At 41.6% G+C, this 21,603-nt stretch overlaps 1 protein-coding gene across 5 annotated transcripts in view; it reads left to right on the forward strand.

Moving 5' to 3' along the window:
* zfhx3b (zinc finger homeobox 3b) overlaps window positions 1-21,603 on the forward strand; it is a 324,823-nt gene that overhangs the window by 94,727 nt on the left and 208,493 nt on the right. For 4 of the 5 annotated variants that reach the window (XM_069524024.1, XM_069524002.1, XM_069524010.1 and 1 more), the window contains one exon: window positions 616-727. The gene's annotated coding sequence lies outside the window, so the exon portion shown is untranslated. The remainder of the gene's footprint in view (window positions 1-615; window positions 728-21,603) is intronic. The other variant, XM_069524014.1, reaches the window with a different exon arrangement.

A 21,603-nucleotide genomic window follows, 5' to 3' on the forward strand; every position in this document is an offset into this window, starting at 1 on the left:
TTCAGCTGCCCCGCAACCTAACAGGCATTAGACGACGGAACAGATGTGCAGGGAGCAGCCAGTTAATGCTAATGAGTGCTTCTCAAACACAAGATCCTTTTCATATAGTCTGGATGACAGAATGAGGAGAAAGTAGTGGTAAACATGCAAAATACAGTTTTAGCAAAAATAAACAAACAAAAAACCCCCCTGATGGATTTATATTTAAAACAAATCTTTAATTAAGACTTAAATTCATAATCGTCTCATCGTTTGGGGTCATAGGCCAGGCATGTGTGTGTTTGTGTGTGTGTGTCTCAAACATGCAAGCGTGTGCATGTGCGTCATGGCCACTCCAGTGTCTGTGTATGTGTGTCCCCCAGGCTAGACAAAGCACGCTACTCCTTGGCAGTTCCTCCCTGTCACTGCAGAGGCCTCAGTGTGTGTGTGTATGTGTGTGCGAGTGTGTGATCAATCTCACGTGGACCAGTCATGGTGTCAGGGCAGCAGTGGATCTGACTCTCTCTCTCTTTCTCCCTCTCTCTCCATCTCTTCTCCCCTCATCTCCCATTTCTCTTCCTCTTTCTCTCTCTCTCCCTCCTCTCCATACATCCTGTTTCTTCGACTGTGGGACAGTAGGAGTGCCAGGTCAGGAGCGAGTCCCCAACACAGCGCTCATCTTTGTGGAGGATAATTAATGCATGCCAAGCTGGAGGGCTGATCCCCGGCGCCGGACCACTCCGAACAGGTACCTGTGCCGTCCTCTCCTGACGCCCTGCCCTGCTCTGTTTCACTTTGTCAACACGAGCTCTGCTGACTGACTGATCTGCTGACCAGCACTCACTCATGCTTTCACTTTTTCTCTCTCTCTCACTCTCCCTCTCCCTCTCTACTCTCCCTCCCTCCCTCTCAAACTCTCTCTCTCTCTCACACACACACACACACACACTGTACACCAGGCAGCACTCACACCCATTACTGAGTAACTTTTATTAGTGTTTGCCGGAGTGAGAATAGCTCAGGCTTCCCTCTTGATCTGCATTGTGTGGGTTTACAGGTTTACAGGTTTACAGGTGTTGGAGGGAGAGAGAGACACGTTTTATGCTCTGAGGTGGCAAATGTCATGTTTTTGAAGTTGAAGTGGGTTGTCTTTACAGCTCTGGGCTGTACGAGGTGCTTCTACGCCTCTGATCGCCTCTGATCGACTTTCTCAAAGGTTACAGCTTTTCTCTTTTCTGTGATTTTGTGTATTTGATGTGTTATTCCTCGCTGAGATAAAAAAAACTAAACAAAATATGTGGCAAAACTGTGATGAGAAGCAGTTAAATCTGTTTGACAGCTCCGCAACTTTTGTCACTTTTCACCCTGAAGTTCTTCCTGAAATGATGCAGTGTTTTAAATCATGAATTCATAAAAACTAGACAGAAATGGGAAGATGTTAATTTATAATTTCTCAAAGGCAGTGGCAAACTAAAGTTACGCAAAGTTTACAACAAATCATTTTCCACATTTATTTTGTCTTTCTTGGGTTTTATATCATCAAAGATACCTTGTGATTAGTCACATTAATTAACACACTGACTTTGATTTTTAGTTTATGCTGTTTATATTATTTATTTCATCACACTCAGATAACTCAGCATAAATAACATAAAACCAATATCACACAGAGGCTTCATTTTTAGTTACTACATTATAGATTACTACAAAGTGAAACACTTTTTGTTTAATATTCTTACTTCCGTCACTTTGCATTTAAAAAAAGGTGGATCAACTTTCAACTTCTCAGGCATGTAGTGAAGCCGCCACTTCATGGATCTGAGCAGGGGAAAAGGTGTTTCCTGTGCATGTCACTCTCGTTTTTGGGTGAAGAGAGATTTTTTCAAAGGGTCAGCTCAAGAATTTATGGTTGGTGCAGCTCTGGGAGCCTGAGCGGGGGTTAATTTGAATGAGAGCACGCGATGGTTGTCCAGAAACTCTCTGCTCAAGTGCCCACCCGTCAAATGTGTTCACACTGCGGTGATATATCGCAATATAACTTAAATATGTTAGCATTCCCTTTATTAGATGAGGCTAGGTGACCCATCTAGAAGTTGTTTTAAACTTAATTTACACATACATACCCACCAGTCCAAAAGGTTAATGGCTGACAAATTAACCCCTGCAGCATTATCTTACAAATGGCCTGCAGCATATGATAACCTATAATCAATATCACCAATTACGTGTCAGACAGAGGCTATTGGCCGTGACCTGTCTCTCATGAAGAGACCTTCTGAGGAAACAGGATCTCTTGCACTATGCAGATGCAGGATCTCTCCCTTTCTGATGTCATTTACAGACACCTGGGACCACCTATCATCCACTGCACTGCTACATCTCTCCATCTGATTCATAACCTCCTACTCGGCCTCATCCTCCTCTTCGCCTCTTCCTCTCTGTATCGATCTCCAGCCTCATCTTCCTCTCATCCGTTTTTCTCGTGGTCTGTCTTCATATTTAAGTGAAGCCTGACTAAAAGTTTGGGGGTCCCTTCAGTATACAGTCCAGCATTTTTAAATCTTAGCCATAAATGATGATGTGACCACATTTAACCTCTCTGAACAGGTATCATTGTTTCATCCCTCACAGTACACATGCTTATTATTTGTAAGAGCAAATTAGAAAAATACATCTTAGATCATTTTTTGTTCATGGTAGAGGTGTGAACTAAATTTAATAAACTACATTCATGTTGGAAGTTAGAGACACTGAAGCATGTTTTGAGTTTGGACCAGAGTAAAACAGGAATGTGATCAGTTGTCTGTTACATTTAAAAGAAAATCATGTTTTTTGAATTCCTGAGTGCAGCAGCAGCATCTTGCAGATAAAGTCAGTGATTATTTCTGTTTCTTATTTTCATGAACAGGCCATCTCATCTTTATCTTTATCCATCTTTATCTTTTTGGAAGTGTTACCTCGCATTTACACAATTAATAAGCAACAAATATAATAAATACAAAAGGAAATACCCTGCAACTTGATGGTTTTCAAAAAATCACTTTCTCCTTAACTTCACATGGTAATTAACATTTTTATTGCGTGTTAATTAAGTATTCTTTATTATTTTATTTTTAGTTTAATAAGTTTAATAATAACTTAAAGTCTGTGGATAAACCCTTTACTTGTAGTAACGAAAATTTAACTTTAATTAAGGCCTCAGCACGATGTACATGTGTAACTTCTCCGCCTTAAGAGTGAAGTCATCGATTCTAGCCATCAGTTCCTGTCCAGACATTTTCACCTGTACGTAAAAAAATACCCGCAAATTTCAACTAAGGCACTGATGATACAATCCTCTGTATTTATATTCATGAAATGCGCGACAGGAATATGTTCTGTAAGCAACGTGGAATTGAAAAGCAAATTTAACTCCACGTTTCTGCGTTAAATTCGTAAAATCCACAGTCACGCGTTAATTGTATCTATTTATTTGTATTCATTATTTGATAGGTGTTTACTAAACTCCCGATATATGAGCGAATGTAAACAGATCAGTTAAATCATGCAAATGTCTGCATGGCGCACTGAATAAACCAAACTCGTGCGTAAATAATTACTAAATAATAAACAACAACAACAACAACAATTCTACTACTAATTATAATATTAATAATAATAATAATAATTATAATAATAATAATACGTTACAATAATAAAGACATTTTAGTAGTTTTCTATCATATTTAATATAAAAACTAGAGAATGTGGTAATTTGGTGCAGACAGCAGGTGTGTGTGTGTGTCTGCAGTGTGTGTGTCTGCAGTGTGTGTGTGTTTGTCTGCAGTGTGTGTCCCCTCTCTCTCTCGGTTGTGTGATGGTCACTGGCTGCAGAGACCTTGAACTTCACCGGAGCTGGTTGGGGGTTGAGATGTGGGGGGACAGCTGAGAGCCATATGTGACTGGCTGCTGTGACACCCGGTGCACACTGGGAGCTGCTGCAGAGGACAAACGTCTCTCTGACCCTCGGATATTTTCTACACTTTTTTTTTTCCTCCTATCATTTTATCGCAATTTTGAATTTGCTGTATTCCTCTTATTCCGTTTAACAATTCAGCCTCACCGTTGCTGAGGTCAATAAGGAAATCAAACTGAAATAAATTGAATTTAAAATATATATTTTTCAGGAAGACATTTTAAATTTAGCCTAAACAGGCCTCACATTTGGAGCTCAGCCTTTCAGCTGCTGAGGCCTGTGTAAAATATTCAGCCTAGAATAAGGTGACGTGAGGTGCAGGAATCAGAAGGGTGGTGGTGGGTTTACCCCCCCATCACTAACCTTCATCCAGACTGTGCTGCACATGTCGGCCCCTGTCTGCCCTTCATGGATATAGGATGGCACAGAGAGGGGGGGGCGATAGCTTACTGTAACCTGTATAAATAGAAACACGCAGGCGATTCATTATTTCTTTTTGCTCTTTTCCAAATGGCTGCTTTAGTCATCGGTTTTTTTTCCAAACGCGGACTATTTTGTTTCACAAATGTTAATTGATTAGTGATCAAACGTTCCAGTAGATACATTTACATCCTGCATTGATGTTGCAGCTTTCTATTTTTCGCTGCACATCAATTTAAAGCTATGGAGACTCACAGGCCCTGTATCCTGTGCAGCCTCCTCTGTGTGTCAGGTCTCACGGTGTAACTATGATGTCATGTTTGAAAACCCTTTGGTGTGCGAGTGACTGAGAGCAACTGTTAATAATGAGCACTAAATAAACACTGTTAATATTCCTTTCTTCTTAGTGAGGCTGCAGGAGCAAATACATAAATGATGTTTAAAGCTGAAAGTTAAAAAGAAAGAAAGAAACTCAGGTAGATGCTTGTGGCAGCAGGTCCCATGCAGGATGATTTGTCTGTCAATTCAGCGTCAGAAAAAAAGAAACAGCAGAGAGGAATAGATGAATGAAAGCTTGCTTTAGCTTTATTTGCTGTTGCTATTTAGACTTATTTCTATTCAGACTTTGATGTTCATTTTAATGTGACAGATCTGCAAAACATAAACAGCAGGCCCATATATAATTCCAGTATAATAATATATTTTAAGATGCATTTTCTATACAAATAAAAATCATATAGCTTAATGAGTTTTGACAAAAATAAAATGCTGGGCTTCTGTATTGATGAATTTATATGAGTATAATTAATTAAAAAAATATTTTTTGTTAATGATAATTAAAATATTTAAATTCTGAGGCTTTCTAAATGGGGTGTATAAAGGTCCACCTTGTTGCTCCAAACGTTTGGCCTTGATTATGGCACCCATGCAAACAAGTCTCCTGTTGGAATATAATGATCAGCCTGTTAAACACACGGAATAAACTTGTCACTCTCAATTGGATCACGAGCCAAATTCCTCAACAGTTGGCCCGCGAGGCAATTAATACACGCTATTAGCCTGCGATAAAGCCTAATTAGGCCCGATTAGTAGGAAAAAGGGGAGAGGGTGGGTGGGTGGCTGGGGGTCGCTAATTGAATAGAAGAATCCCCCCAGAAAAAGGAGGTTGTGCATGGAGCAGCATTGTAGACACACGGGCTCCTCATGAGCTGCAAACACCATTCACATTCAAATGAGAGTGACAAAGTTTGGTACAGAACCACGGCGCACGTCCGCCTCCTGCCTCCCAGTCTGCCTTCATATAAAAAAAGAAAGAAAGGAAAAAGCGCTCCGCCTTTTGTTAACCTGACACGTGTTTAGAGGAGCGTTATTTGGTTAATTCCGGAGGAGGCTGGCACCGTGCCCGACAGCATGGAGAAGAAACCCCAAACACACGAAATGGACAAACATTAAGGAATATCCAAATACTATATTGAAACGTGCCATTATAATAATTAGATTTTTCTTTCTTTAAATATATTTCAACGCGCGCACACAGCCAGTGCGTAAAGGCACACCAACAAAAACGCAGTGGCTGTACAAGCAGCATCTCATTGGAATAAAGAGGTGTGTGTGTGTGTGTGTGTGTGTGTGTGTGTGTTGAGAATGGACACTTTAAATGCATTTAAGCTACAGTATAGAGGGGTGAGCCCTGCACCTGTCTCCCTCTCGCTGGAGATTTGCACCCTCCTGCTGCCGGCATTGAGGAGTCGCTCTGTGTGTGTGTGTGTGTGTGTGTGTGTGTGCGTGCGTGTGTGCCTGGCCATGCATGTCATATTCTCGACCGAGACACACACACGCAAACGACGCCTTTCCTGCGGCATTTGTCTCTTTCTTGTGCACCGCAGTGAAAATGTGACCTAAATAACCATTTTATCGTCTGTTCCTCCTTTTAGACTTTCTCATAAGAATAATCTGTAACTTTGCAGGTTTTGTTGGAGCACCCCCCCCCCCCCCCCCCCCTCTTTTCTTCATGATGTAGGCTTCTTTGATGAGTGTAATATTAACATGATAAGGAGATGTCAATGAAACGCTCTCTACCTGACTGAGCAGATGGTTCTGTGATATACTGGGTCTAATGTAATATTAATGCATGCAGAGCTTGTTTCTTATCAGGAAGGATCTCTCCAAAATTGTCCTCCACAGGGACCCACTTAGAGTGAAGCACACATAATAGAAATGATCACCCTTTTTTCCTTTTTTAGCCTGCATCTGAAAGATATCACTCCACTTTATGCAGTAAGTGACAAGAATTTAAAAAAAAGCCCAGTTCATTTGGGTGGAGCTCTCTGGTTTTATGTGAAAGCATATTTTCTAGATAAGTTCATTTCCAGCTTTTATTAAATGACATTTTATGATGAGAAAAAACCTCTCTGAATTAAAGGGGGAAAAATGAAGGTAATCAATAAAAATGTAGGAGTCTGGACTGATCATAATCTGAGGTGGAAAGTGGAATTTAGGAAAATCAATATTCAGGCAAACTAATAAGTAATTGAAGCAACTTTAATTTTGAATGTTTTTTTTTCTTCTTCAAGATTTGTCTTTGATTTATTTGCTGGGATTCATTTGGCACTTTAATGGTCAAAGTATTGAGTTATACTACAGAAACATTTTCACTGTTCTACTCTTCTCTATTATTGTTAATGTAAATTATCTTAAATTATGTCTGAGTAGCACTTGTAAAACATATTTTTGTTCATGAATATTAAAATTAATTTAGATTTGTAGTCATTTTCTGATCAGGGCAGTTGAGACGTATTTAAATGACTGGTGTTGTCAGTTGAAGGTATTGATTTAAGGATTGTGAAGGTGTAAGTAAAATGCAGCGTTGATGTGTCTGCTCTGGGCTGTGCCCCGTGAGCAGAGAGGACTTGGAGGATAATGAGGCATAATGCTGCCTGAGACTGGGGCCTCCTGCTGAATAAATCCCAAATTATACCCCAAACCAAGTGAACATTTTCCTGGGGGCCACAAGGTCAAGTCCACGACCTCTGACCCCAGAGAGTCTGGGTCTGGAGAGGAGGTGAGGCAGGAGAATGCACATGGCTGCTGCTGCTGCTGCTGCTGATGAGGAGGAGGAGGATGGTGAGGGAAGTGCCTGGGACCTGGTTGTTGTCTGTCTCTGCAGCCTGCTGTCCTCAGCCCTGCTCCTCCCTGGTTGATTTTAGCCAACACTTCATCTATTATTTAGCAGACTTATTAAAAGTTATTTCAGAGCCATCAGGTCCTGCCAGATGACCTGAGAGCGGGGGCCCTCCTGAGTGGCCAGACAGACTGGAAAATCCAAATGGACACAGTGGAACTGCTAAAACACACAGGCTCAAAACAAACAGAAAACACTCCCTGCATTATTAAGAGGTGCATTCACTATAGGAGCAATAAGAGCTATTCAATATTTTACAAGCACAATCTCAAATATAGATGAATGTTTAATTAAGTCCAACTTGCAGTATATGTAAGAGAAAAGTAAATAAAAGCACAAAACAGGAATAACATAACAAGGCACTAAAATAAATAAGCATCTTTCAGTGTATCTGTCAAAAGCCCTATTTAAAGACTAAATGGATTAATATAAATAAAGCAGGAATCAGCAGTTATTTGTGGAAATATACTCAAAAAGCAGTAAAGTGTTTCCACTTAAAATTCAGAATATTAATTTAGTTAAATTATTTTGTTTTATTCAAAATGTATATACATTTGTTTTATGAATACAATTTTATTTGATGTGAGGGTTTAAATAAAATAAACAGTAAATCAGAAACATGAACAGGAAAATATCTTATTTTAAATCCCCTTTACATCTTATTTGAATCTTCAGAGCCAATAAAAGCAGCATTCAATTCAAACCTATTGCCTCATCCTCTTGATGCTGGCTTAACCTATGTCTTGACACAGCTTTTGCCCCTATCTGTACATAGTTTTGAATATTCATATATCTTTGCTGAAGAAGCATGACATAACCTTTTCCCCCTTAATGTGATGTGTGCACATGCACTTCCCAGCTGTGTCCAGAGAGGGCTGGGCTATCACGGGGCGTAGGGGGGGTGAAAGACGTATAGAGCAGGAGCTGGCCGAGGCGGAAAGGTCAGGGGAGGCAGGAGACAGGCGGGCTGGCTGACTGCTAAAGCTTTGAACCTAACAGATGGTGAAGGTTAGGTGACGTCCCCTCGCCTGGCCTTTCCCCAGTAATTGAGGATAATTTGAGCACCAAAGAGAGCAGGCCTGTCCACTGTCAGGCCCAGAGAGGAGAGACGGGGTTAATATGAAAATGATTTTGCATTACGGCTGGCTTTGTGGGGCTGGCCACAATCCTAATCCTGGCCTGAGGCGGCAGGAATGAAGAAGTGTCACCCTGGGTCCAGGCGCCACGCCACGCACATGAATACATCTCCAACCCATGGCCCTGTGCCCCCCATTAACCAGCACTCTGCCAGGACCGATTACACACTTGCACTCAGGAGCCGGGCAGGCTTTGGGGGCATTTTAGGGAGGCTCGGGAGTGAACTGACATCACCCCTTATCCTATAAGAACAAAAGAGTTGCAGAAAGGCCGTGTGTTACCTCTCCCCTCAGTTCCTGTAGCTGATCACGTCTCCCTCTTCACTACTAAACTCCTATCAGGATCACTTTTTTGGAAGTTGATGAAATCCTCCAAACGTACTTTACAAATGTGCAAATTTACAGCCAGTGGGATCATTTTTGTCTTCTCACTCACGGTCCATTTTGGAGAAACACTAGATTTGCAACATGCATAGATTGACTGGACTTCCCCACAGCACGAGCCTGTCAAGTTGCAACTGTGGGACCAATTCTGTCCAGAAAGTTGCCTCTTTGGTGTGATGAAGTCATTTACAACTATTGATCTAATAGTCAAACTGGGCATGTTAACCTGAACAGCCTTGGAGGGAGTTTCTGGGAAAATGGAGGCGCCCCAGGGACCCTCTCATATAAGCTCAAGCGAGACACAATAGACAGAGATGTAATTTAAAATGTTAGCTGTGGCCTGGGCCCTCTTATAAGTTGTTATAGTGCTGCAGTCCTGCCACAGCTTCCTGGATCCATTCTAATAGTAAAAGTTCCATCGTAAAACCCACAACACTTTCTGGTGGCCTGAAATATTTGATTCATTAAAACCAACTTTCACGGCAAAATTATTTTTTAAATGTGCAATAGATTAAAATGAGGAAACCAAATGAAAACATCCTTAAGATATATGAATATTTGTCTTACGATGCAGAATATGCATTTTGGAAAATTCTTACACAAGAAGAAAACAATGTCTTCTCATGAGACGATATAGTAAAAATATTTCCTAAATGTATTAATAATTGTAAAATCTTAATAACCAGTCATTTATTGTTCACTCTGAGACTCCATAAGATGTGGACATTTCATACTCAATAAAAATAGTAAAGATAAACTTTTAACCATCACAATTAAATGTAATGTATCAACAGTCACCTAAAAGATCCTATCATATACTGTATGTTATATATATATATATAGTTTGTCCGATACTCACCGTACGTGTCCTAGGTACTTCAATTTATTAATTTACGCTTTACTTGTAAGCGAAAAGTCAAAACCTAATATTCTGTGAACATTCTGTTTACAGCTAGATTCACATTCACAACTCTTAGTGCTCTGTAGATGATTGTGTGTGTCTGTGTGTGTCTGTGTGTGTTTGCGCGTGTGTGTGTGTGCGTGCGTGCGTGCGTGTGTGTGTGTGTGCGTGCGTGCGAGTGCGTGTGAGTGTGTGTTGTGAAGTGGCTGCTGTGCTGGGCAGTTGAGCTGGGTGGCCCATAGGCTCCCCCAGGTGTAGTCCAGATAAAGGGGTCTTTGCAGGGGCGTCCCTGCTGCTGTGCCCTCTGCTTGTCCATCTTGTTCCCCAGGAGCAGCGAGCTTTAAACCCCAGCTCGGCCTGTGACCTCCTCCTCCGGCACGGCTTGTCTTTATAGCAGGAGACGCACCCTCCTGGCCCTGGAGGATAGTCCCCAGGCTAGAACTTCCGTCCCCCATCTCTCTCTCTCTGCCGTCCTTGCACACGGGAGCCCCCGCTGAAGTTCTGGTAAATTGAAACAAGTTCAAGTTCATGTACAGAATGGAGATTAATAATGATTTATCGGCTCGGCTTACACCACTTATTTTGTTAAAAAGCAATAATTGTCAAAGATGAAGGAGTTTGGTTCAATAGGGCAGGCAGATGGGTGCTCATCCTCGCCTCTCACCCCACCCCCCCACCCCCTGTGCTTTATGGGGATTGGTCAGTTGTCAGGTCAGTTGTTCCCTCTGAGTAAGAGGGGTGAATGAAAATTGTAGACTGCCTCCCCTAACAATAAGAAAACAGCTGTTTTATGGAGCTTTTAGGTCATTTTCTTTTCATTGTGCAACACGGACATATGCGCGCACACACACACATGCTTGCACACACGAGTAGTGACAACAAATTTTTTTTCTACCATATTTTGTGATGTGAACTTATATTTCACTTAATCAGAAGCATTTTTTAAAATCTGACTTGCTCTCTCACAGCTGGAGACACTTTTTTATTTTACTTTATATTTGCAACCCGGGTAGAGACAGTCCTTCCGAATGCTTTCTGTATTATTATCTTCTGATTATTTCACTCTCTTTTTTCTTTCCAATTGGAAAAATAGCATATATCGCTCCTTTGACCTACAAGATCATGGCAGAAAGTATGTCTTTGAAAAGTAAAACAAAAAATCCACTTTTAAATAAGATCAATTGTAAACAAACCCAGGGCAACCCTTTGAAAGGCCCTGCCAAGAGATTTACCTTGCCCTGTAGCAAATAATATTTCTTGAACTGGGTTTAAATTTCAAGTGTCTTGGGTTTATAAAAACCTGGAACAAAAGAAAGCCAGTCTCTGAGCAGCAAATATTAACCGCTAGTTGGGCAAGATGTCAAGATTGCCTTTTTTGTTGTCTCAAATACAGGGCCAGATGTAGTGTCTGGAAAATCCCAGAATAAACGTCAGAATATATCCCTATTTATTTTGAATGTAGCAGGGTCACCATAAAACCAGTTTGAGATGGACCTTATCTGTATGTTAAATTCTCACCAGCTGTATCCTCATAGATTTCTTGAAATAACTGGTGTCCTGTGATATTTATTATTACTAAAATATTTTTATTTCATTTTATATTTTTACTTCCATCCAAGAACTGATAAAACCTGAATGCTTTTATTCACCACAAGTTTTCCGATTCATAATAATATTGTACATGATTAGAATAATTTGATTTCTAACAGCTTCCACCTATGCACTATAATTCGATGATGAATTATAGAAAGAAGAAAAGAGATGATGCTGTCTTGCTCTGTAATAGCTATCTTCCAGGATGATAAACATAGCAATAACTGTTTACTTTTTTTGGTAATAACAGTACAAGGAAACCTGGTAATGACCTGTTCCCTTCATCAGTCTCATATCGAGCTATGATGAAAGCATATGGGAATTTGTTGCCTGGGCCTGGTGTGACATCCATTACTCCTTATTATCCTGCAATGGTTCCACTCTCATCTCTTCTTTGCCCCCAAAAATCCCCAACACTCTGAATATAACAGCCCACTTCTGCACGCACAGTCCCACCTCTCCATCCTGCGCTGCCACACAGTTTGTCTTTTGTTTGTTTATGTGAGAGAACACATCAGAGAACGACGGCTACGTAATCATAAAGATAGCTACTGCTTGTGGATGCAGCTTCTAAGTGAACTTGGGCGGACGGATGGAGGGAGGAACAGTGCTGTCTGTAATTTGGTTTTCCTTGTAGTGAGCCCAATCACAGCCAAATAAACCCAGTTTAGCTCACCAGCCGGGTAAAACCTTTCCCTGCAAAAAAACCCCATTGCACTGAGGGAGCCTGTCCCTGTCATCTGATGTTCCACTCTACTTAAAACAGAGAGGAGAGAGTGGGGGGAGGGCTTGTGGGGTGTAGACAAAAAAGAAAAGGAAAAGCCACAGCCCCACTATCATTTTATTTTGATTTTTTCCCCCCCATCCCATTCTTTAATCCCTCTGATGAAGTCTGGACAGGCAGAGGCATGCTCTCGCAGACAGCAATTTCACTGCACCATATGCGGCTCACACATCGGATGGCAGGGAGGAGAGGGGTCTATCGGGAGCACAGCCAGGAGAGAGGAGGAAAATACACGACATCAAATCCAGGATGGGCTGCAGTCGGGGCGCGCTGATACCCCCTCAATGTTTTGTCTGCAGCATCCGCTCGTGCTCCTTTAGCAACGTGGCCGTCACACATTCATTCAACGCACCGAATGGAGCATGTCACAAATGACACTTGACCCGTTGTAAAATGTGAACACTTAATGCAGGTAAACAAATGAGCCAGGTACTCACACAAAAGGAGCCAGGTACCCCACACAAAATGGTGGTGAGCGGAGCGCTGTTTGGCCCCTCCCTGCACCGAGGATGCGGTGCCGACACCCTGATCATGTGATTAGAGAGGATGGAAGGTAGCAGCGCGTCTACTGTGGTTGCCTTCCGACTTCCCCTGGTTTACTTGTCCGCCCAGAGGAGATGCCTTTAATTCACTGTGGGCACGTATTGGTCCAAGAGACAAATAGGACGACTCATATTTAGTCACACATTCAAGTCATACTTTTTGCAAAAATGCTTGAGATTACATTCGCTTTAGATATTTACTTTTGTCAGCAAATATTAAAGATATGTTTTTAGTTTGAAAATATATGAGATGTCTTTTAGCACTATGAACAAAACCTTGATTGTGAGAATTTGCATAGTAATAGAGCTTTGAGGGTTGCTTCCACTTTATATTAGGCACAGCATCTTTTACAGAAAGAGATGCATGTCATTGTAAAGGGGACGGAAAGGGGAAAGGGAATGGGCGGAGGCTCAAATAATTAAATTTGGGTCAATAGACCTTGCCCAGTTACATACAAGGGGAGATCCATAACCCTGCTTGTTCGTTGAGCCACTTGCATTTTCAGCACACTCCGTGCTGACCAAGCAGGTCGCTCCTTAAACCTCGCACTTGCTTCCTATGGTATATACATAATATATCCATCTCGTATCCTCTGGACTTGTTTACCCCCCTCCCAGTGAAATATGTGCAGACCCCAGGAGGGATACACTGCATTCGTTCTCCTCTCAGAAGAGAGGGAAGGAGAAAGGTGTTACTGAGGGTGGGAGGATCGGGGTGCAAAAGGTTACACTTAAGCTCTGATTGGGTGGTGTGTAATTAAAGCTACATTTGGCAGCTTTCAATTTTAGGTGAGAATTGAGGGAGAATGAGAGTGAGTGTGTCTATTACCCAGCTCACCTGTGAGCTGAGGAGCATGTATCAGTTCTCCTGAAGCTGAGTCCTGTCTCATAAAAGGCTCCACCACGGGCTGACCGGGCTCTCTGACACTGAGATGCTGTTAAGATGGGCCACCGTCGTCGGTGTGATTCCAGGTGCAAAACCATATTACAATTAATTTACTTACTTGTGATGATGATGCTTGATTAAAAGACTTTTGCTCACATGCACAAAAAAAAAAAAAAAAAAGAGAGCACTGAGGTACCCAGCTGTTTCCCACCAAGCCATGACTGCGAAACATTCCTCACAGTAACACATCAGTATCATTGCATCCACGCCGGGTTGGACTCCAGCGAATCGTTTTAAATGTATTTTAAATGGCAATAATAAGGCCTGCTGAGTGATTGATGCCATCAGCGTACAGCGCATACCTATGTAACCCCGGGCCCAGCAGGTGTAGATCAGCAGCACATTAGACAGACAAGGGGAAATGTGGCACACATGTGGCGATGTCTGGGAGAAGAGACATACATCAGCTGTCCCTCAGCAGCAGCAGCAGCAGCGATCCAGTACGCAGCGCAGCCCCTGGAAGTGTGGTAAGAGCTCTGCCCAGGAGGATCCGTGTAATGCTCTCCGTTTGCTGCAGGGAAAACTGAGACGTCTCAGGGTATTGATCCAAGTATTGACATCATTTGATGGTTCCTTTCAAGCATATTGTTTGGCTGACAAAGAAAGGGAGTGAAAGCGTAGAGTGGTAATCTCTCTGTCATCAGGGTGGCATGTGTGTAATGTAGTAACTGCATATTCAAAGGTTACTCTTGGTCTTTAAAATGATCACAACCTGGCTCTTCTGACGTCTCTCAAACATCCTCCCAGTCAGGTTTTTTTCCTTTTTTTCTTCTGTGTCATTATTGTGGAAAGCAAATGATCCCAAACACATATCTTTATTTAAATTAATTATCGCCACAAAGTTGTAATTAATTATTCAAAATCCATAACTAACTTGAGTGATGACATGAAACAAAGTATTCTAACTCATATTTTTTCATTTTTACTGTATAAATATTTCCCAAACACTGTGAGACCAGTGTGCAGTGTCCAGTCAGCATTAGTGACTGTGGAGGCTGCCCTTGACTTTGAGCCGTTCCCAGGCTCCTGAGGGCGGCCGGGGGCTCCGAGGGGACATCTTTGTGTGACGCACAGAGAGCAGATGTTCCTCTGCATTTGTAGTGGCCAGTTTGGGACTCTGTCTCTGTCCAGACCTGACCTGACCCCTAAGGTTGATTAGCATGCTCCGGCAGTAGGCGTGAAAAAAACCAAACAAAACTAATCTCTCATGCTCCGTGCAGCTTTGGAGTCAACATTGAGAAAAATCTGTCCGTGAATAACACTGGTTTCAATGTATCCGATGATGAGACGTTATTTATGACGTTCATATGAAACAAAGCAGATTTTGTTTAGTGAAATTTTTCTAATTTCTGTAAATCTTTTTAATACTTTGCTGAATATAAAGGTTAATTAAAACATGTCATCATTATAATTTATATATGTTCCTGTTTAAATAAGTTATTGTTTCACATATAGAATAACCTATATGGAAGTGTGATGGCTCTAAAACATCCTTACTATCCTGTGTCTCTTTCTTCCTCTCTTTTTCCTACATTGCCTTAATTGCAAACTCATTGTAAGTGTATTTGCAATAATTGATCATAATGTACAAGCTATAAACACATCTTAAAGATTAGCTTCAATGCATATTCTTAAACATGTCACTGCTCCTACTGTGCCCATGGCTGGGGAGAGCTGATACATGCCGTGATGGAGTATAAGGAATATAATGGATCACGGCTGAAGTGGGAAGATATTACACTGGTTTTAAATAGTCAGGTGGTGAATTTGCAGTGGCACCTCTCTCAAATGGAGCTCCTCGCTTCTGCTTCTACTTGCTCTCACTCCGCACCGAGCAGTGGTGAGATGTTGTGAAGCTGTTCCCCACTGACCACCTCCAGGCCCCGGGGCTTTCTGTGGGGAATGAGCTACTTGCTGACCACTTCAATAAAATTCAATCATTGGTATCATTCACAATTCTCGTAACTATGTTCAGACTTTATAATGTGACAGGCTCTGTCAAAATCTAGATTATTGGAATAGAAGTTAAACCAAAATTTTACTCCAATGGATCATTTGTGAGGGGGTCTAATGCTGTTACTGAGAGGTGTGCTGAAAGGATGGGGAGACTTTCAGAATATTGATTCCTCTTAAATCAGGAAAGTTAACTTTCCTTGAGTTTATCAAACTAAATACAGTGTGGATAAAAAATGCAGAGGAAACTGACTTTTTCAGTGTGGCTGACAGGAAGATGTAAAACTTCTGTCTGTGGAGTTTGATGCTTACAAATTATTAAGGATATTGTAAAAATGATCTTTATTGTATTTGTGTGCATGTTATAGATTGTGAGTGTCAGCTCTATTAAAAAATGTTTCCATAATACAGTAAGAATGTTTAACTTGCAAAATCTGTCATATTATCATTGATGCGCTAAAATGATAGATTATTAAGAATATACATAGTTTCAAACCAGACTATTTAAAAGAGGTCGTTACATGTTTTTCAGTTGCTATGCTGCAAATCGTAATCCATTAGTCTGTATGATTCTGATCAGCTACGTTTTCTAAATCTCAGTTTCACAGGCTAACTGCAGCCTTATATGAATTGGTTCTGTAATGTTGTCTGACTCCCTGTTGGACTTTATAGAAAGTTTAGATTAAGTACAAATGACAAAGATGTGATTGACTTGTAGGGAAGAGCAGCTTTGTTTGGCTGAGCGGTGTCAGCTTGGTATTGTCCCTTCCCTCAGAGACACACGCTGTACGGGCTCAGGTTGATTTGACCTCAGCCACATTGTTGACTCTTTCAAGGTAATGGGAAGCTTCTTATTGTTGTTGTCTGAGGTACAGTGATTACTGCTTCCCCTGGTAAAGTTTGTCCAGGATCAAAGAGTCTCTCATGCATTAATAAAGGGTGTTTTGTGAGACTCTTATTAGCTGTAATGTGCCTGTCGGGTAATTCACGTCTGATGGCAGCAGCGTCAGTTGTAGGCAGGGGAATGAAAGAGTGCAGACGGGGTTGTATTTCCCTTTTATGGGCACCGGGGCTAAATTCATATTGATCTGAATTTGATAATGATTCTATTAGCTCTATTAAATTTGTATATATATTCAAGGGCTCAGTTACACTCTGAACCAGAAAAAAAAGAGAAAACAAATTAGTGTGTAAGGGTGGATTGTGTTGCATGTAATATAAGAGGGGACCATTGGTGGGATCATCAGGAACTGTGAGTGGAGTTAGACCAAGAGGCCTCGTACGTAAATGTGTGTAAATATCTTCTTTCAAATGGCCTCTGGCAGATTGTAATTAATGCAGATGTAATTAATTCTCAACTGTGTCTCTGTGAGTTGAATGTTACATTAAATTATATTTTATCTGTAAAATAATTTAGACAAATTCAAATTCATGCTATTTTCAAAAGGCAAAAAATCTAATCTTCAACTGATAAAGGGACAGACATTGAAATGGTCACAACAAAAAACATATATTTTGGTGAGAACTTGTCATTCAAATCACATATTGAAAACCTTGTTTCCAAGTTGGAGCTTGAATTAAGTGTTTTTAGGAACAAATCCTGTTTCTTTCTTAAGGCAATTAAATACTTTATCTTGACAACTTTGTTTGAACCTTTACATGATAATACAGTGATCTGCTCTTTATAAAGCACCTGACCAGCGCCTAAAGAAGTTGAATATCATTGTGCTTTGAGTTTTAATACTGGTTCTATGAAGCTGCTAACCTTTTGGTCATATAAATCTCTCCTTGTTGGTTCCTCGTTCCCTGTGCATATACATGTGTAAAAAGCGCAAAATCAAAATGGCCTGTGCTCTCACAATATTCAACAAATGTTCTTCTATACAGAACAAAAAAAGCTTTCAAACATTCTGCTGCCTCTTCCTGGAATAATCTACGGAAGGGTCTGAAACTGTCAGAGCTGACGGGGGAATTTAAGTAAATTGAAAGGGTAGAGGAAATAGCTCTTATGGTCAGTATGGACGGCCTTTAAAGTTGTTATTGAAATTCTGCTTAGAAGATTGCACGTGTGTTGTGTATGTAGTGTATGACAGTATTTGTGTGGTTTTTTTGATCCTTGTAGTGTTTTGCTGTCGTCAGAGAATTTATCCTCATTTAGACTTTCAGTTCTTTAATAAAGGATATACCTATATCTATACATTTTTTAAAACAGCCTCAAAGTTGAACAGAATCAATCTCAATTAGTGACACTCTTGGAACAGGACCTGGTCAGTTACTTGTTATTTACTCACTGACCAAGTATTGGCAGCTCACTGACACTGGTCAGTGGGTCTGCCAATACCTGTCTCTGACTATCATGGCCAGACAGAGGTCATTATCAGAGATCTGGGCCAAGAGGGGGACCTCAGGGACTCCACTATTCACTGGCTCAACAGGCCGATAGCCCAGACAGGTCAGGTCAAAACTGCAAACCCCTGTGCTACCTCCCAGCCTCTCTCTGCCTGTCTACTCATCTCGATTTTCCTCTTTACTCGTGCTGCAGCTTCTATGAACGAGTTTACTGGTGCACCTTGATATTTTCGTAGTTTCTGGGGATGTTTTCTATCAGTAGATTTACAGCCGTGTAGGTTATCAGCCCCGAGCGCCTCCAAGCTTTGCCTGTGGCCCCTGCAGTTACTGTTGATACGGAGGAATCACAGCTCGGCGTCAGTGTTTTCATTTCAGTTGGCAGCGCGGCGCTGATAAATCTTTGGGAAAACACTCATTTAGACAGTATGCATATGGATCCGTCCCTCGAAAGTAATGGGCATTGTATACTTAGGGGAATTAACATAAGACATTTTGCACAGTCTAAGAAAAATATAATTCATGCATAATTGATTGTCGGCATGATTGCCTGAGTTTACTGTCATTTTTCTGTGGTGAGACAAAGTCGTTCCTCGGGCTGTTTAGCCTAATGGTCTTTGGGGATATTTAATTTAGCACTGTCCAGTAGCAGAAATGGGGCTCCAAGAAATCTCCCTCTCTTTTTTATAGCACGTGTAGCCCCCACCGCTCAAATGACTCTCATTTAGCATGCAAACCCGTGGTCAGAGCTGCTCTAATTGCCTGTCATTTTGATAAACTCTATCAACTTATTTGAATGTGTTGCGCCTCACATCCCAGTTTGAGGTGGAGGTGAGGAGAGTGGAACTATTGGCAACTTTTCATGTTTGATGTGGTGGACTGAATATTTGGTTGGATGTGTGCTTGATATGCTGAGAGATACAATGTATTTGACATAAATAGAATAATGTAGCCCAAAAAGTCCTATTTGGAAATAATCAAATAATCCAATATAATTTTTTTGTTGTTGTGGTTTTTGGTTATAATTAAATTTTTTTATCAAATCATATATATATATATATGTATATTCATTTTCAGGACCAGATGAATGAACTGAATGAACAAATAAAGTTACATTTAAGAATGAATAAGGTTTTAACAAAATTATAATAACGAGTATATATAAATATATATTTAGATACATTACATACATTTTTATTATTTGTATTTCATTATATAAATACTGTTACCATGTGAAATATAGGCTAAGAACAGCATGTCTAGTTGTATGTGTCAGACTATTCATGGCAGTGAATGAAAAATATATAACGAAAGAAACAAGAAAAAATATTTTTTGTTGTTGTGCTGCAGGGGTTGTTTGAACCTCCTGGTCATAAAAATGTTTTGGGGTGCTAAGGCAGGTGAAAGTCTGTCTTTGTTTAAATGTATTATATTTTGTATGTTGTGTGGTTGTACACGTTATAATTCATATTTTGTCAGTAGGCCATAAACTCAAGTATTGGTAAGAAAGCTGTCTGTTATAGAGAAAGGGTGGGATTAGAAAGATAAAAGCAGCATCGAGAATATTCTTGGAAGGTTTTTCCTCAGTTATTCACAGCGAGCAGTCGAACATGGTTCTTACTGAAGAATCAGAAGATAAAAGTTGCAAAGGACTTGAAACCTTGGACATTTTTCACACCTAGGCACTTTCCAAGCTTCACCTGAGAGGAAACCTACAGCAGGCCTTATGACGGTTTAGAGAGGGAAGGGCTAATAGCCGTGTTCGGCAGCTGGCCCTTTCACAGCAGGGTGGACAGGGCAGAACAGAACACGAGTGAGCCCCCGGTCGCCGCTTCATTATCCCTCTGTAACCATCCACATCAGCACACACCTCCGCTCCAGCCTGCTGGGTCCGCCGCTGCACCGGCCACTCGCCCGAGACGAAAGGCAATGAACTCCAAAACATGCCGTTCATCTTCCAGATGGAGTGATTTACTGATTTAGCACGGGCCCAGTCCCCCAAGAACCACTGCACCCATACACCGGCACTCCCCACTCTGCTGAGCAAACATTTATATTCTTTAACTTGATATTCTGATATTATGAAAATAGAAATCAAGCCGTCAAAATACATTTGGAACTTTCTGTGCATAACCGACCGCCGGAGAAAATGGAGAAAAATGACACTGGGGGAGTAAGTGAGAAAAAATGAATATATCTGGACTGGACTGTGGTGCACTGAGGGGATTTAAAATTGTACTGGGGAGGGATGGGAGTGGGGATTGTTCCTTTTCCTGCTGAGCCGTACCAAAGAGGGGAAGGGGCACACTTGTTTTTATTTCCTGTTTTTTTATTACCTTCCATGAAAGGGAGTTTTGTAGGAGCTGGATTTCACTTCCCTAATTTTCTCATCACTCAGACACAGCCACCTGTCTCTTCCCAAGTTCCCCTTCCTTTGTCTCTTAAATAATCAGCCTACATCCACACACGACATGGGTGAAGGAAAATGACCAGGGAGGGGGAAATAGAATGTGTTAGCAGGGGAGACAAAAGAAGAAAAAAGGGGGAGAGTAAGAAGAAAAGAAAAAAAACCCATCACCCGCAATAGAATATGAGGGGGATGGAGGGGGACTAAAAGATGAGAGAGGTGACCTTTTTCTCCCTGGCTCGCGTCTGGCCATCAGTAAGCAGCCATGTTTGAGAGGGAAGCCATTTTCTTGCCCCGCTCATTACTGTGTTTTATATTCAGCTGCGCTGGGAGGTGCTGGTCACTGTTCAACCCTGCAGTCATTTCATGCGTCAGTTCAAGGGTGTGTATCATGTTTGTCTGTTTATGTTTGTGTGTGTGTGTGTGCGTGCGCGTGTGTGTGTGAGTGAGGGAGGGGCTGTGAAGGGGAGCCGGGGGCACTCTGGATTAGACAGGGAGACCTCTGGGTTGGAGGCCAGAGCTCAAGTTCATCACTGCAGACAATGGAAAGCTCTTCAGAAAGCAATTGGGCTCTCAGTGATGCTGGCCTCGGCCGTGGTGTGGGTCGCGCCACACGACTCCCCTCTCATCCGCCGCAGCTGCACCTTCGCTCTCGCCTGTCCATTCCCAGTCCAGTTCCACTCGTGCTCATGCAAACACTTTTAATTACGGCCCGTGAGCAGGACCGTTGTGTGTTTATCTGTGCAATTTTTTTAGTTTGTGTGTGTTACAGACAGCACACTGCTTTTCTGGGCATGCGCACAGGGTCAGACTGTGCTCTGAGTACAATACACAGCGACAGAGCAACCACCCTCCCCAAGACACACACACATGCACGCAGAACCACCACCATTCCTCCTCCCTCCTGTCCTTCTCCCAACCCAACCTCCTCCCTCTTTACACCCCTTCACCAGGACATCTGCTCCCCCAGCGTAGCTGCCATTGTGATGCTCCACACTAACAGGGGTTTTAGCCACTGGTGGTGTGAAATTAAACAGCCACCTCGTCCCTTGATGATAAGTGGCGTCCTGTCTTCA

This window comes from Paralichthys olivaceus, chromosome 1 (genome assembly GCF_024713975.1).
Source record: "Paralichthys olivaceus isolate ysfri-2021 chromosome 1, ASM2471397v2, whole genome shotgun sequence".
In the NCBI taxonomy this organism is placed as follows: Eukaryota; Metazoa; Chordata; class Actinopteri; order Pleuronectiformes; family Paralichthyidae; genus Paralichthys; species Paralichthys olivaceus.